The 12,967-nt window shown below is 38.9% G+C and overlaps 1 protein-coding gene across 1 annotated transcript in view; it reads right to left on the bottom strand.

Moving 5' to 3' along the window:
* LOC308199586 (uncharacterized protein) overlaps positions 1 to 12,967 on the bottom strand; it is a 111,030-nt gene that overhangs the window by 77,364 nt on the left and 20,699 nt on the right. The window contains exon 7 of the mRNA XM_080603945.1: positions 4,553 to 4,720. The gene's annotated coding sequence lies outside the window, so the exon portion shown is untranslated. The remainder of the gene's footprint in view (positions 1 to 4,552; positions 4,721 to 12,967) is intronic.

Genomic DNA, 12,967 nt, shown 5'->3' with positions numbered 1-12,967 from the left:
CAATTTGTATATACTGTACACCTCAGTTAAGCTATAATAAACAATGATATTACTTTAACCTTTTTCTTCCCCCAGCAACAATAGGGTAATGAACCTCAAACACCCTGTAGCAAAATTTCAACTGCAGAAACTATCAGCTGCCATCCCCACTGCTTGGGGCCAAAGCTGATGGGAACCATAACAGAATCAATTAATAAAGCCTTTATGTGGTGAGCCAACAGCAATGTATCTGCATTTATATCCTGCACTATTTCAGAGATTCATGTACAGAACTCCAACTGATGTTACTTACAAATCAAGTTTTCATACAAGTTTGACAAAATCAAAGGAGAGGTTTCCAATGACTTCAAAATCCTGCATAGATACCTGTATCCAAGGAAATCGGTGGTTTGAAGTTAGTTAGTTAGTGTCTTGGTTGCTTAAATCCTAAAAAGAAGGTAAAAACCACTTGAGCAAAACTCATCAAAAGCACAGAAAGTTACTATACAAGCCAGAAGGCCAAAACATAATTCCTGCAGTAGTAACAACGTGTAATCAATCACGATTTTCATTACTATCTCAGTTGCTACCTCCTCTGTCAGAATATGGTTTCAGGCACATTTTGGTTGTTTTACAGAACCAGACTGATACAGTGAGAATGTTCTTATGACGATCAATCAGTAGCACTGATCCCTAGTGACTGGCTGTTGCCAATTCGTAATATTAGCATACAAGTCTTCTCATCAAAGCAGCAGTATCAAAAGAATATTCAGGCTTAGCTATGACAAAGAGTTAAAAGGCTGATAGGGGAAAAAAAGTCAACCTGTTCCTCTACCACAGGGGAAAAGCCCTGTGGGCTAAATAAAGTTAATGCTATTTTATTTGAGCTAGGGGTAAAAATTGCAGGCCTCAGATATGAAGAACTGGTAGAGAGCTTTACTAGATTGGAATCTAGTTCAGTATATGCCTGAACCTGGCTAAGGATACCGCCAGGTTGAACCACTGTTGCAGGATACAGCACACGTGAGAAATATCCATAATTAATTTTGATATGTACTGCAGATAGCCAAATGACCGTCTGACAAAAACAGTTTAAACAATGAATCACAGACTGACTATTTGCCAATATGTAAAATATAGCACTTACTGGCTACTGAGCACTACATCATCCATTTCAATACTTGATTATCAAAAAACAAAGTTAAAGAAGTTTCATATAGTAGTTATTTACTTTTTGTGGCAATTTCTCTGAGCTTCACTTTGTGATTGAGTCTGAAATAAATTCTTGGAAATATCCATGAAGGTTAAAATCCATATCCTGCTAGAAACAAGAACACAGTCAATATCAAAGACCAGATGTAGGAAATGAATTATACATAAGAAAAGGAAAACCAAACGTTGGTCTCAATGCATGGGCCAAGCCTTCACGCTGGTATAAAACTCATGCAGAAAAACTCTTTTGTACAGAGAAAGGTACTCTACTAACTCTTTAAAATAATGTTACTATATGGTATTTGTAGCCAATCCATCTATTTCGAGAGAATCATCCAAATATTCTATTACTCATGCCTTGCTTACAGCAGAACACACTTCAGTTAGGGATGAGTTAAAGGAATATAGCCATTCAAAAATGCAGTTAATTGGCAGAAAAAATAAGGAACTCTGGAACAAGTCACTGCATAGATAACTATCATCTCAAACTACTGATGGTAGATATCCTATTACATGAGAAATCTCTCCCCTTGTCATTTCCCTTTTGATAGCTACATCAAACTACTGGAGGCACAGTGAGACATCATGGGTTCACGTGTCAAAATCACATGGACGCTATGCAGCTGACTACCTCATCATCCAGAGCAGACAGTTCTGTTTTAGGAGAGCTGACACCCTGACAGAAACACCAGCAGCGTTGAAGAAACAAGTTAACCCAGTGAAAGCAGAAAATGATGAGGTCAGCAGGATGACGATTTAAAAGATCAGGGAGAAACAACTGCCACTAACCCCCTTGTGAAGAGTTCACCACAAAACGAAGACAGACAGGCAAATGCAGCAACCTCCTTGGTTTTGGAACTTTGGCTGCTGGCTGCAGCGAGGATCTGAGATACCTCCTCCTCTCCTTCTCCACAACCCCCCCATCTCCATTACCCAAGCTACTGCAAACCTGCCAAGCACAGGGATTCCTGCTGTCATCATTTCTGAAACAAGCTGAGTCACACGCAGGCTTCATCTTTTCAGGATGGAGGAAAAGCACCATCACAAGACAATGACGATAGAATTATTCACTCCTACCTTAGTGATATCATAGCAATTTCTGCAGTCAATGAAAATTGTTAGCATCAGAAAAATATGAAGGGAAGTAGTGAATAATCAAATCATGAAGGAAATTTTGGTTAATAGATATCAGTTTATCAACATGAAAAGCCCACTCAAGCTGCTACCAAAAATCCAACTTGCATCCACACTTATCAAGTAACTATCCAGTGATATTTCCTAGACAAATTAGAAGGGAAAAGAATAAAATTCCACTGTCTACGTTACCCAGGTGCCTTTATGAAGGCACAGCAACATTTTAAGTGCAAGCATTGCTCAAAGTTAGTCAAATACCTGTATCTTGGTGGAAAATTCACCAAGAGTCAAACAGAATGCAGTAATACTAAAGCACAGACTATAAATAGGATACCAACAAAAACTGTAAGAACTGCCCGTGGCAGAGAGTAATTTTTTCTCTAAGCCCTTCTTATATCAAAGTTAAATTCAACTCTACATTTGAAAAGAAGATGACAGAGTTAGCAAAAGCAGATGCACTGCATCTTCACAGGAATCTTGCAGAGCAGGCAACATGAAGCTAGTAGACACATTAAAATGAAAAATAGATCTCAGCTTCAAAGGAAAAAGAATCACTCTCAGATTTACAATAATACTGTCATATAACATCCATATTTAAAGAAGACAACATAAAAGGAATCAAAATACATTTCTTGAAGTATAATGGGCTTTAGTCTTTTAGCCTTGGATGTGGAGGAAAAAAAAACAACAACAGAAGTAAGAGGCAAATGATATGAAGCTTTGACTACCTTAGGAAAGGTGGTCCACCAGTTTTAAAAACTTTTCTCCGGCTGAGAATATTTAAACTATGCATTTATCAAAGTACCTCTGAACATAGCTTAGAGTCTATGGAGTTTGCTTCAAACAGAATAGACACTTTGAAGCTGCCAGTGGACCGTGTTGCTTATCTACACGAAGACTCACTATAAAGCCCAGGAGAGGGCTGCTGTTACCTCCTACCTGAGTGCAGCTGATTAAGCATGTCCTTGACAGAAATTGTCTGTGTAAGTGACTTTTAGCTTTCAGGAACTTAGCCAAACTGAGAAGTCATCCTACAGACTACAGGGTGGGACAAAGAAATGATAGCTCTTTGAATTTACTTCAAGTCTAACTCAAGAGATATTTGATAACCGTGAGGAACACAAATAAAAAGTCAACTGATTGTACATTCCAGCACTCCTCACATACACTGCCCTTCTCATCTTCTTCCTTACGGAGTCACAGGTTGAGATACATCATACCAGAAAGATAGGAAGCATCCACTGGTTTGCATGGTTTATCCCCTTTTCTTTCCTCTTCCTCAACAAGGAATTAGCATTGGAATAGCATTGCGAATTAGCATTGGAATAGCATTAGCAAGGAATAGCATTGCGAAGTAGGCTGTGACATACCTTTGGACAGAGGACTAAGGTATGTTAAGATATGAAGTTAGTACAGGCACATAGGATCTTCTGTGATTATTTTGACAATGTCATGAGTGCTAACTTGTGTCTAAACCGTTCAGATAAGGACTACTTACAGAGGGTTTTATTGTGTCTGTCCTGAATCACACTAGGAAGATGCCTATTTCAGGCACTTGATATTCAACCCAGTATAAAGTTGGTACTTAGCGCGTTTTCTCCCACTTCACAATAAGATCAAATGTCTAGAGTGAATATTACAGAAACTAATGATAATACAAAACAAACAACAAAAAAGCGCTGATTGACCTGATATGATCTTGAACTTCTGGTTTGTCAGTTCATTCAAAGAGGGCATTTTAAAATACCCTTACATCTTCACTTGGGGTAGAAAACTGCTTTCTTAAGTCAGTGAGGATTCTGATATGTCAAATCTAATACAGACCTGGCCTTGTTGCAAACCTATGTCAGAATGCACAAGGCTATTTGGGGAACTGACATTTCATTAGCAGCTGGTTTAATCCCATGTGTGCAAAAGGCACTCAGCAAATTTAAGCCGTTGCAAAGATGGCTGCTTTTGTTACACTAGTCTCACTGTTACACTTCTACATAGCAGATGCACTGGAATTGTCCGTAAATGTGTGTCCCTTTATGTCTCACGAGCATTTTAATTTAATGGAACAACAACAAAAAAAGCATGTTTAAGCCTATGTGTCAATTTGAAAAGCCTGTCCCCACGCCATTTTTTAAAATCCAACAAAAGAATGGAAGGCAAGGATAGACCTGATGCAGCTCCTCTGCAGATAATGGAGGTTTCACCTTAACCCATCAAGAAGAATTTGACTTACGGTTGTGGTTGTTTTGTTTCCATTCCTCCATGCCCCTCCTTGCCCATGTCAGATTCAGTTCATTTCTTGAAACTTAACCTTGAGAAGTTGTTTGTGTGGATGTGAATAAGATCTCTCTGGCTATGAGGGGATTCATGCTTCCACTTTCCAATTAAAATACTGCAGAACCTAAGGCAACAAAACCAGATAAGTGCACTAGTACCAATGGGTAGCACACTTCGGCAAAACACTATTTAAATTCAATTTAAAAAAAAAAAATTAAAATTGAAGTTTACTCCTGATCTAACAGAAATCAAGTTGAATTGCATTCTGACACCACCACCCCAATAAATACACACACAAAAGGAAGATACACAGACTTAATTATGAACAAAGTTTGCAATGCAAAGTAAAGTGATAAGGATATGGTTTTTTTTCTTTATTGGAAAAGAAAATTTTTTTTTTCTTTGTCTTTAAGGTAATTTGTCAAATGCATTAAATTAGAACAATGTTCTCTTTATCGCTCCTTGTTTTTGGTGTACCAGAGGTTTATTATATTCAAACCTTTTAAGTCATACAGATTGTAGATAAATACACATAATGGAATTATGTTAACATATTATCTAGAGAACAAATATGCATTTCTTTTCATTTTCCTTTTGGATCCACTATTTTTCTTCTTTAATCCAGTAAAGCACCTCGAGAAAGATGTCTGCTTCCTTAAATATCTTATTTCTCTATCCCCGGTAGATTTAGTGAAACAAGAGCTACTGCTAGTAGGAAACAGAATGACTAACAAATTACAAATAGAATAAAACTATGCAGTACAAAGAAACATATTATATGATGCATGTGTTACTTGGTCCTCCAGGGGCTTTCTCTAAAAACATATAAACAAATAAAAAATTTGCTTGTTTTGCAACCAAATAAAGACAAAAGATATTGAGCTACATGTTCAGTTCCTCATATTAACAAGTGCACTTACCAGCTGAGGACCTAACTATCTAACTAAGATAACAAATGAAAACAAATTGATGACTAGTAGTGCACGTAACAATAACAACAGACTAGCCATGATACATCCTCTGGTTTATTCCGAAACAACTGAAGGTTATTTTTATTTCACTGGAAGGTGTTAATGGCCACTATCAAGCAAAGCTTTGATCTATATATGATTAGAGACCAAGTTCAACTCAATTAGGTGTGCTAAGAAATCCTTTCAAGCCCAGAGGAACAATGAAGTCTTCCGCAGCAGAAAGACTAAAACAGAGCTCATTTTTTTTCTTCCCTTTGGTACTCTGTATCCATGTTAAAATGTCCATGTTATGTTATTTATCTAAAAATTCATTTTTTTCCTCCTTACAGCCACACCTCCCCTGTACAAAACTCTTGCTGCTCATATAAGCAACTGTAAGAGAGCAGGGAGCTATCTGAGATAGCTCTGAGAAAGAGAAATTAACAGTGAAGCAGACCTGAAGCTGTGAGCCTGAAAACCTCCCTCAGCTAAACAGGGGAGCATTAAGGGAACAACAAACGTAACTCTGTAAGGTCCCCCCAAACTGTTTTAGTAACAGCTAAATTTAATCCGTAGCAGCACTTTGCACTTTTCACCCACTTGCCTACAAAGCATCTCCAACCAGCTTACAAATAACAATTTGGGACCACAGCTCTCCGGTGAAACAGTCACAATGTCTGTCTCCTTCCCCCCCATTTTACAGATAAGGGAAACAATGCACGGACAGACCGAAGGCAATCCAAAGGACTTGCAGACATGTTTTAAATTAGCCATGCATTTAATCTCTTTAATGATAAGAAGTTTTTGTCAGAAGATGGGAGTCCAGTTCCACTTTTCAGTCACAGCATGTGCTTGATATATACAAAGTTATTAAAAAAGCCGTTCCATTGATTCGTATCAGAGGTAATTGTTAGCCAAACAAGTAGTTTCTCTGAACATAAATGGCACTACTTACACAAACAGTCAGGTGTACCAGCAGACAAGGACTGATGCAATTTAAAAACAACAGGACTCCTCATGGGTAAGGCATCCTGAAGCAAGCGTTAATAAAGCAAGCAAACAACTTTCTGAAGAAAGTTGCTTTCTAATTTCAAAGAGTAATCTTTAAAGGGCATCTGAGTTTGCAGATGAAAAAATGTATATGGTTACCCTTGGGTTTATTTTGGTCAAGATCAGAATTTTCAAAAATCCCAAGGGTTTATATAATCATGTATCAATACACTTAAATGAAAGAGCATCTGCAGTCATTCATATGGGAATTTTTGCATTTGTTTAACTAACAAGGAGCTATTCTGCTACTGCATCCCAGAAAGCACTTAAATTTTCATGGAAAATGTAGTGATTCTTCAATAAAATTGACTGCTGGAACTGAAGTTATAGAAGCAACATGCTTGTCACCACAGTGGAAAACAAACAATAGTGCTTATCACCTTCACAGTGCTTTATACTCGATGCCTGATTTAAGCCTGAATATTCCAGTTGCTAGTCAGAGTATCTATTAGAGCAATTGTGCAGCAAATCATTAAGAAAATGATGTTTCTTCCATATGCATAGTCTTTGCCAGCAGAGGTCAACAATTAGTATACAGATCTATTATTAATTTTAATTAATTTCTAGAAATAATATTTGTGAATACTAGTATTCACTATTTATGAGCTGATATTTAATATGTGAAGTAGCCCATCTGGCATACATCATAAATTACACAGTAAATTTCTAGCTCATGACTGGAAGAGCATATGCCTTAGAATAGATTGTGTGAAATGCCATACACACTAGTTGGAAATTCACCCTTTATTAATATTCCCAAATTATTTAAAACTTGCTGTATATGAATTTCCCTGCCAGCAAAATCATGGAACATATGCAGAAAGCAAAAACAAAGAAGGTGATGGCAGTTTCAAAGCAAAACCTTTTGAAATTCAAAACATTATTCATGGAGGGGAAAAAAAAAAAAAGAAAAAAAAATCACAGAATTCAACTACCTTGTAGATGTAGACAAGGCAAAAGGCAGGAAGGATGAGGGTGTACAGCACCTGAGGACATACAATGGCTCCAGAGTGGACACATGTTGAGCCAGAATTAGAAACAATTTGTCATTCCCAGTCTCTTTCCTAACATAAAATTGCTGTTTCCTCCCACAACATGCACGTGGAATGCAGACACCCAGTTACTGTTAAGTTTGTTTTGTCTCTCCATGCTTAGTTAATGCAACCTTGTTTATGAAAGATCAATCAACTCCCTCCAGGTATGCCTAACTTTTCAGTAGCATTCATACTACATATCATTAAGTCTGTAAAAATACACTGCAAATACCCTGCGACTATGTAAGGATCAGCCAATCTGATGAAAGGTACAAAAAGTCATGTTTTTGTAAACATTTAAGCATGCACTTACTCTTGTCCACCAAAATAATTCCATTATGGATGCTCAGGGTCATCTAGACAGGTGCATCAGTCAAAACTCAGGGAAAAAAACAGAAGCAACAGATGAGCAGAGATACCATGCTAATGGCCAAAACATGCCACAGAAATAAAATACACCACACACAAGTTTTTCACAAAATTAAATCTTCACTTTTTTTTTCCCCCAATAAGTATTTTGCAAGGACATCTAAGTCTTCTCCTTGATAAAGGCTTTTTGATAAGTACGTGCAAGAGACTACAGCGAGACCCCGCGATGCCTGACCAGCACACCCTGCTGCTGCTGGGAAGGCTCAGCCCCATGGCCCCACAGAAAGGGCAGCCAAGGCAGCAGACTGCAGGCAGCTTGCTTTGTGCCACCCGGCTTTATTTACTCTTTCAAACGCGCAACCCAATAGCCATATTAAACTCCAGAAAAACCAATTAGGCCCTCTGTCACATGGTGTAAATCAGAAGTCATGCCATATAAAGAAAGGACAAAGGCAAAGGCAAACTCAAAGGTAGCAGCTGCACTTGCCACCTGAAAACAGCATTTTAATTTTGTTTATGCTCAGCTACAGACTTGGCTACCTCTGAGAAGTGTTGGCTCAGTATGCAAATGTCAATGCTCTCCACTCCCCAGCTCCTTTTGGTCTGCACTCTGCACATCCAAGCAGGTACCTGTTCATTTAAATGAGTTAATACAGATCGGTCCTTTCGAGTGCTAGGACTTGTTCAGAGAAAATATCATTTGCAAATGTGGTCCTATGCATCCTGCAGATGTAATGCACAGCATAGACTTCCTTTTATATTCTAAAAGGTAAGCGTGATGATTCACAGAATTATCCCTTTTCCAGTCTAACCCATGCTTGTCTTGCTCAGGAACTACTTCTATCCTAACAGGCTCCCCATTCATTACTTTGCAGGGGGCATACAATAGTTTGAACAACAGTTTCTTAATTGTTCCACCATTAATCATCTACACAGCACATTCCCTCCGTCGTGGTCAATAGTACTGTCACAGAGACCCGGCTTAATTGAGTAGATATTGATGGGCTTTTTGTTTGAACTGAGACATGCGGAAGCATTTCCCAAGCACTGTGCTGTGATCAACATCTGTGTTTTTCAAAATCCCATCATTATTTTCTCTCCATGGCATAGACTAACAGGCATCACTAGGATGAAATCAGGATACTTGGACCCTGCCTTCAGTTCCACTGTGCCTTTGCTCCATCACCTCCTCAGGCACACTGATCGCTGATTTCTTACGTGTGAGGACTTCAGGACTCGACTCTGCAACACCACCAAAGGCAGAACTTCTTTGAGGAAAGATGTGGAGCCTCAGACACGTAACTTGATTTACCAAACAAACTTCTTTGTTTCTGTACTGTCAAACTTGTGTCCCCTCCAGACCACTGCATATAGCAGTTCTAACATCAATTTTGTGAAGCTTGCTTGCCAGCCTCTCAGTACAGCGTTATGCCGTCATGCATCCTGTCCCATACAACACCCTGGGGGACAGGCATTAATCATCTCGATGCACCCTTCAGTGCTGAGTGAGGAGTCTGTGCCAAAGCACAAATCCTGTAGCTGTCTCATGCTTATTTAACTTTGAGCCTTAGCAAATGAAGATCAAGTGAGGCATTTTAAACTCAAAGACCAAAGGTTTAGCTAAAGACAGTCTAAGAACGTGGTCTCCCCTTTGCACTGTTACATGCCCGTAGGGCTCCTGCCACCTACCTGCCTGCTCTGAGACTTTATTCTGACCCTCTCTAGTTCCCTCACCTATTTTCAGGGATGCTGTTGTTGTGCAGATTCTCACCTTGTCAGCCCAATTGCCTTTTTCTTTTTACACCCATGTGTTCCACATTAAAGTGAGCATAAATGGACTCCTCCTATGGCCCATGGGAGTCTCTTTCTCGCACCAGGTATCACCTCTTGCTCTAGCGGGGAGCACTTTGTGCAGTGTCACCCCACCTCTCTGCCATCCCTGCACCAGAGCTTGGGGTGGGAGCTGTCAGGAGGTTGCTGGAAGGCAGTGAGCTTGGAAAGCTGCCTGTTGCATGCCCAGACCTAGATGATAAAATAAAAAATGATGACAAAAAAATGGCAAATGACAAGTTGAAAGGTACAACAGGGATACAGACCCCTACTGACCTCTGATAACAGTGATGCATCCAGCTTCTCTTTGCACCTTTGAAAGTATGTGATGTAAGTAGACAAGTACTAGCATAAGCTACTGCAGGCCTTAGTCTCAACAATTAAATCAAGACATCCTCAAACTGTGCATGCCCCTCATGCCAACAAAGAAAAATTAGAAACACGATATTACGCCCGCTCAACACTGCCTATTGAAAACAAAGCCACAGTGGAGTTGTTCCAGAGCTAAGCTGTCCTGACAAAGTAACGTGAACAAATAATTAGCCAGCTTTTATTGAGCTGTGGTTTTTAGCACCATTTTCTACTCTCATGTGGTCCTAATCAAGAGATGGGGTGGGGAATGCCAGCGAACACCAGACTCGAGAGACCAGTCAGCATTTGGATGGGTAAAGCACTGCATTTCCCAGTTTCACATTCAGTGTCTTTCAGTGGCTCAGCTCCATCTGAGGTGCAACTCTATTGACTGCGATGGTTCCCAAGGGTTTACCCGGGGATGCATTTTGCTCAAAAGGATTAACTAGGAAGGGGAACTTCCCTCTGAAACAAGTGAAATAAAAGAAACAGTGACACGGAAATCCTATTAGTGGTTCCTGGCATAACTGATTAACAGGCTGAAGACAATCACTTGCTCATAATACGTTTTCTAAAAGCTAACAGTTGCTTCTTTCCTAGTGCAAATTGGCACTGATCCTTGTGGTGGAGGAGCAGCACGTTAATCACCTCCAGGAGCAAGAGGGGACCCAAGGGCTTTTTAGTCAGCAGGTTCCAGGTGGACACGACCAAAACCCACAGGTGGTTCCAGAAGGAGGCATCTAATTCATGGTAGTGAATAGGAGCTAAAAGTGAGCTATTGAAGCATGCAATCCGAACCAGTGATTCAGAGCAATAACCTGCTAATGGACTGCCCCATCTGTAGGGCCAACTGATACTGTAATTTTAAAGAAGTGAAACAGCTCGGTGTTCATTAACGTATATGGTATTTTTCTGAAGTGCCATTTAGATTATGAAGAATCATCAGTAAAAATTTGCACAGATAACTACAACCTTTTATGAACAAGGGTGTTCTGCATTTTCAAAATGTCACAGAACAATCCTTTAAAAATAAAACAGTAAGCACGTAATATTACAGTAAGCTTTCTTCATAATGCTGAAAATTAGGCTACAAATATTTTAAAAAATTTACTTTATTCCATTGCGTTTATTTTGTCAACAAATTTAGAAATCAAAAAGGTTTTCTTAAAGGTTTTCTGGAACAGAAACCAGAAAAAAAATGTTTTACAGGACTGAATGCATAGCCATGTGCATTTCATTAGAAGTTATGCATGTTATACACTTTAAAATACGCATTTTCAAACAGATCTTGGAATGCTTTACATTGTTGATACTATTCAAAAATGAATATAAATGAAAATGTCACTATAAATAAAGGATTTTTGCCAGCCACCATTAATATTTAAAAGCAATGTGTGTGGTTTTATTAACTTGAATAAGGACTCTTTCTTAAAACTTCATTTACATAAATTAAGTATTCCCTTGCTATTGGAGATACTTCTTTTTCTGCTTCAGTTGTCTGATTTAAAAAAAAAAAAAAACGAATAAAAGAGGTGGGGGGCTAGAGGGCAGATAGATTTCATGCAGACGCATTCTAATAGACCTTCCAGATATATAGCATCTTGTTAAAAATTCATGCAGGCCAGAATACTAGAAGGTCAGAAAATGTCTTTGAAATTCTGCCAGAGCTCTTTTTGATAATTCATTCAGGTTTTAAAAGAGAAAATTCCTCATTAAAAAGGACCTAATGCTTATTAATTTATACTCCTAAGGCAGAGGCTGAATATTAAGCGGTGGACTCTGTTAATCCATTTATTAAATATCAAAGACCATATGTTTCCACCCTGTGTTCTTGCTTATTGATTAATTGCCTTAGACCTATATGGGTAAAAGCAGAAAAAAGTTCCTTCAAAGGTAAGTCTCTATACACTTCATTACCATGGTGGAAGCTGTCTCATGTTTGTGTACTGTGTATCCTGAAGAACTGAGTCTCCTGTGCCTTCAGGTGGAAGTCTAAGCTACTGGATTGGACTAAAAGAAAATTCCCTTTGCTGAAATTCATCAGTTTTTGTCAGATTTTTTGGTTTCCTGGTGAACACATAATTGGACGTTAAGTACAGCCAAGGCTTTTCGGTGCCCCAAAATCAAGCAATAGCTTCTCTGCTCAGTGCTGGGTTACAGCAAGGAACCAAGCACTTTTCCCACTCTTAACACAATTTTTAAGCTGCTTATTCAAGTGCACAGTTGCAAGCCCCTGTTCACAACTGGTCCACAATTTGCGCCATTATTCATATGAATCAATTGTTTTTCACAGCTACCAATCAACCTCCATTTTGCACTGAATCCATGTATTACCAAAGCAAAAGGCAACATACAACAACAGGATTAGAGAAGCTTTCAGCACATCTTCGTTTTACTGGAGGATTCTGTAAAGATAAGGTTTGGTTCCTGTACATCGTCATCTACTTTATATCACCCTCAGACAAGGAAGAAAAAAAAAATGTGGCAAAGAGCCAAAAACCAAACCACCAAGAGTAATCATAATTAATACTTTCACGATCATCATATAATACGCTGATGTGCATTACCTTGCAGATAGTCCCACCAGGGAAAACATAAAAGCAGCAAGCCTTTGCCAGTGCTTGCTTGGCAAATGATTCTTTCTCTGACTGCAGAGGGGAAAAAGGCCCTCGAGGAGTGGGTATCCTCCCTCCGCATGTGTTCCTGAGTCAGCAAGCAAGCTTTCTAGCCAGAATTTCTTGGTCTGGAAAGCAATTATTCTCTTTGCCTTTTTAAAACTAGGTGATG

The sequence above is a fragment of the Anser brachyrhynchus genome (genome assembly GCF_964034855.1).
Source record: "Anser brachyrhynchus genome assembly, chromosome: 9".
Classification (NCBI taxonomy): domain Eukaryota; kingdom Metazoa; phylum Chordata; class Aves; order Anseriformes; family Anatidae; genus Anser; species Anser brachyrhynchus.
The sequence above is the reverse complement of the archived record's forward strand: the minus strand, read 5'-3'. Positions and strand labels throughout refer to the sequence as shown.